This window comes from Anneissia japonica, unplaced genomic scaffold (genome assembly GCF_011630105.1).
Source record: "Anneissia japonica isolate Jap-2015-1 unplaced genomic scaffold, ASM1163010v1 scaffold288038_len354873_cov157, whole genome shotgun sequence".
NCBI classification, from domain to species: Eukaryota; Metazoa; Echinodermata; class Crinoidea; order Comatulida; family Comatulidae; genus Anneissia; species Anneissia japonica.
The window spans coordinates 140,379-144,767 of NW_022716266.1; positions in this window are offsets into that span (position 1 = coordinate 140,379).

The window sequence follows — 4,389 nt, forward strand, 5'->3', positions numbered from 1 at the left end:
ATCACAGCCTATCTTTGCAGTTATGCCCTTCAACCTTGAGAATTTACTGAACATTGTATAGTTATGGCCTTTTACCATGCCTATATCTAGACCGGGGGACACTTTTTTATATCTTTTTTTGTGTGTCAACATTATATAACACGATGTACTGACCTTAATATATAGCTCAATTTCGCCAATTTCGCCATATGTATTTTTATATATCATTATTGCTAATATAATTATTATTGATCCTCATCATCACCTTCACTATATTTGTAGCATTACATTGTATTTTGCACTACTTTATATGTATGTATATATTGTCACTATTAATAATAATAATAATAATAATAATAATAATAATAATAATAATAATATTACTACTGTTATTGATGTTCAGAAGAATTAAAAAGACGAATCCTCCGATAACAAAAGAGAGAAACGTAAATAATACACCTATTTACTACGTCACTGAGAAAAATGTAATGAGTCAGGCAGATGACGAGACTTACGAGACACCGCAACCAACTGAACAAGACTTATACAAACAACTAGCTTACAAACAACATGCCAGCGGTCCCTCTACGATAAAGGCGTTGCACCACACGTATGCGAATTTACCGCAACCATAAAAGTCTAGTTTACAAATTGTACTGATGTGTAACATGTCCCAGGATTGTTATAATAAAGAAAATATTACATTTATCTTGTATTTACCATAAATATTATACAATTATTTGAATTTTATGTCATTTTTATACGAAAATTTAATTTGTAATTCTTAATTTCCGAGAGGATGCTTAGTTTCCTAAGTATTCATGTAATTGAGGTAACCGCATGTTATTTGGTGTTTCACAATTACTAGATGTAAATCTCCGTTAAAACACTTTGCATGTTTTGACTTGTTTAGTATTATAAGATTTTTCTATTATTATTTTTAGGCTTATGAAGTACAAATGTTAATTGAGAGAATGATACTAATTACTTTTTAGAGTACAATATAATGTAGATGTTGCTTGTCTGAGTAAACATTAACGTTTAACGACCTACAGCAATTTATTAAAAGAATAATAATAAATAATATTTTTATTATAATTATAATAATAATATTATAATAAAATAATAATAATAATAATAATAATAATAATAATATACAATAATAACAACAACAACAACAACAATAGATATTTTGGGCCTCGATCACTCACGTTACTCTGGCCATAGTTTTCGAATTGGGGCTGCAACCTGGGCAGCAGAAATGGGGCGCCCCGAAGCGGAAATTCGCACTATGGGAAGATGGAACTGACTAGCCTTCCGCAATTACATCCGCATGTCGCATATGCCGGTCTGAGATTTCAGCAATTAGCTGGGGCAATAAAACGCCGTGTAGTTCGCAAACACGCCTGTCAGCAGAGGGCTGGTGCAAAATTACACTCATAAACAATTCGTCCTGGTTACCCTGTTGTTACACCTTATCCACAGGCCTTTCAGCATGGCTTGGGCAGCACGTCGTTAGGCAATACTGTCCAAAAATAATTACGGGTACCCTGTTGTACCTTGCAACACTCATTTCAGATTCAGTGAGTTTACTTCACTGAAACGTGCCTGTCAGCGGCTGACTTGGGATACGTAGTGAAAACTATTATTTTTCTTCGATATTGTACGTTTGCGAAATCCATTAAGTCTTTAAAATGCCTGTCAGCAGTTGGCTGGGGCAGTTTACGCAGAACACACTATGTATATTAACTTTTATTTTATTTTTGTATTTATGGCACTGCAATAAACATATTTACTAATCGGATCTGGATTTTTTCATCACTGAAAACGTGCCTGTCAGCAGCTGGCTGGGGCATCGCAGTGAACAAAATTCTCCTCGATACGGTTCACAGGATAACTCCACTGATTAGAAACAGGCTTGTCAGCAGATGGCTGGGGCCGTTTTCAAGCAAACAAGGTCTTTAATCATTATTTTGGTATTTCCAGTAGGCCTACATTATTTTAATAAACTTTAAATCAGAGGTTTAGATTATGGCATGCTTTAATAAATTATTTTTCACATAAAAGTTCGACATACGCATCTGATAAGATGACCTTAGAAACCGAAAAATTAGTTAGAACGTTTCAAGTAAACTTGAAAATTACGCATGCTGAGTAGCTAGATTTATATGGTTACAGTAGATGTAGGTGTGATTCGGTCGTAATCCTTTCTCATACTATATTCATTTGGCCATGGCCTTGCTGCTTGCGTTGGGTGCTGACCCTTTCGGAATCAGTGGCGCTACGGCACCCTGCCGCCTGGCTTGTTGGCCACTTTTTAAGAATTTTTACTATGGGAATTATTTTATGGACCGATCGTGTGCGACTGTCCATTTGCCTTTTGTCGTAATAAATCACGACCGAATCACACTATATCTGATCATGTGTTACTTTATTGTGTACAGTGTATTGAGGGTGACGGTCAAGAGTGGGCGGGGCCTTATAGTTAATTCTTAGCCCAGTAGACAAATAGATTTTCCGACACCAGCGGAAAAACTCTTTGTGTCAAGGGGCGTAGGTACACCCCAATTTATGTCACTCGGTCGGCGTAATAATTTCAACCTATAGCATTTCCTCGTGTGGAATCATAACCGGACCCATTTTCTCGCTGCGGATTGTAATTACCTCGCTCCGTGCACCGATAACTCCTTGGAAATTCTTTTTCCCGCCTGCCACCCCTTCCTCCTCCAATACACTAGGGCGCTACGGCACCCTGCCGCTTGGCTCGTTGGCCACTTTTTAAGAATTTTTACTATGGAAATTAATTTAGGGACCGATCGTGTGCGACGGTCCATGTGCCTTTTGTCTTAATAAATCACGACCGAATCACACTATATCTGATCATGTGTTACTTTATTTTGTACAGTGTATTGAGGGTGACGGTCAAGAGTGGGTGGGGCCTTATAGTTAATTCTTAGCCCAGTAGACACAAAGTAAAAACAAAACAAAAAATAATATATGAGATTCACACAGATCAGCAATAAACTATTGTAATTAAAAAATTACATTAAAATAAGCTGCCCGTAAAACAACTTACATAGAACATAGAATTGTAAAATGAATTTTTCAAACAGTTAAAACTATGTAGAATAAGCATGCTTATTTCAGGGAAGATTGATTGCCATAAACGAGGAAAATTGATAAAATGCGAGTTCTTAAAATAATTTGTCCTAGCAAACGTATGTTTAAAAATTACAGATTCTAGATAACGGTTATTAATCAATAAAAAACACTTTACAATTAAAATAATGCTATGGTATTTAAGTCTCTGATCTATAATAGGCAAGTTCATTACATTAAGTCGGTCCTTAAACTCTCCTTTAACACAAAGTTTAGTGACACGGCGCAGAGGCTTATTAAATAGCAGCAATGTGCTTTATTTGATGGGACCCCTACTGGAGCTGCGTACTCGAGTATAGGCGTACAGAGAGCATTGAAAAGGCAAAGGGAAATGTTTGGATCATTATAGGAAACGAAGCGTTTAATGAAACTGACAACGTGAAGAGATTTATTGGAGACAGCGGAAACGTGTGATGATCAAGAAAGATTATGAGAGAAAGTTGTGCCAAGATACCTGTGAGAAGATGTTTAAGACATGGTAGGATCTGAGTCAATAGTACATGTAATATGGGGAATGAAGTTTCTTTTGCGAGTAATATGAAGGACTTTGCACCTATTAGAGTTTAATTTTATCATATTTTCTTTGCACCAATGGGAGCGGGCCAAGCACAGACCCCAGTAGGACTCTAGAATAAACATGAGTCCACTCGGGGGTCTGACCACGCAAAGTAACTCGCTGGGATCTACCCAAGCGAAAAGACTTAAGCCAATGAAGGATTGGATCACAAATACCCATATCATCAAGTTTTTGTATTAGTGTGCCTTAGCTCACACAATCGAAATCTTTTTCCCAATCCAGAAAAATAGCATCAATTACAGGTGGATCTACAGCATGAAGTGTTTTAGACCAATCATGATTAAGGGACGTAATTTGTGTCACACAGGATTTACGTGGGTAAAATCCATTTTGAGATGGACAAATGAAACCACTAAATTGAAAATAGAAAAGTAATTCGCATACCCTCAAGAACTTTACCAACAATTGAACACAGAGATATTACTAATTTCATTTTTATTATCAGACTTGAATACTTCCAATCACTTGAGATAAAACCATGTACCAGAAAATAATTATATAATTTACTAAAAACTGGGGCAAGAGTTGGGGCTGACATACTTAACATTTTCGGTGTTATACCGTCTGGGCCTGACGACTTATGTGTCTTAAGAGAGAGAAGGACTCGAAACACGGTGCTCTCATCAATTACAATATCAGAAAAAGTACTATTCCCGGTGTAATAATAATAATAA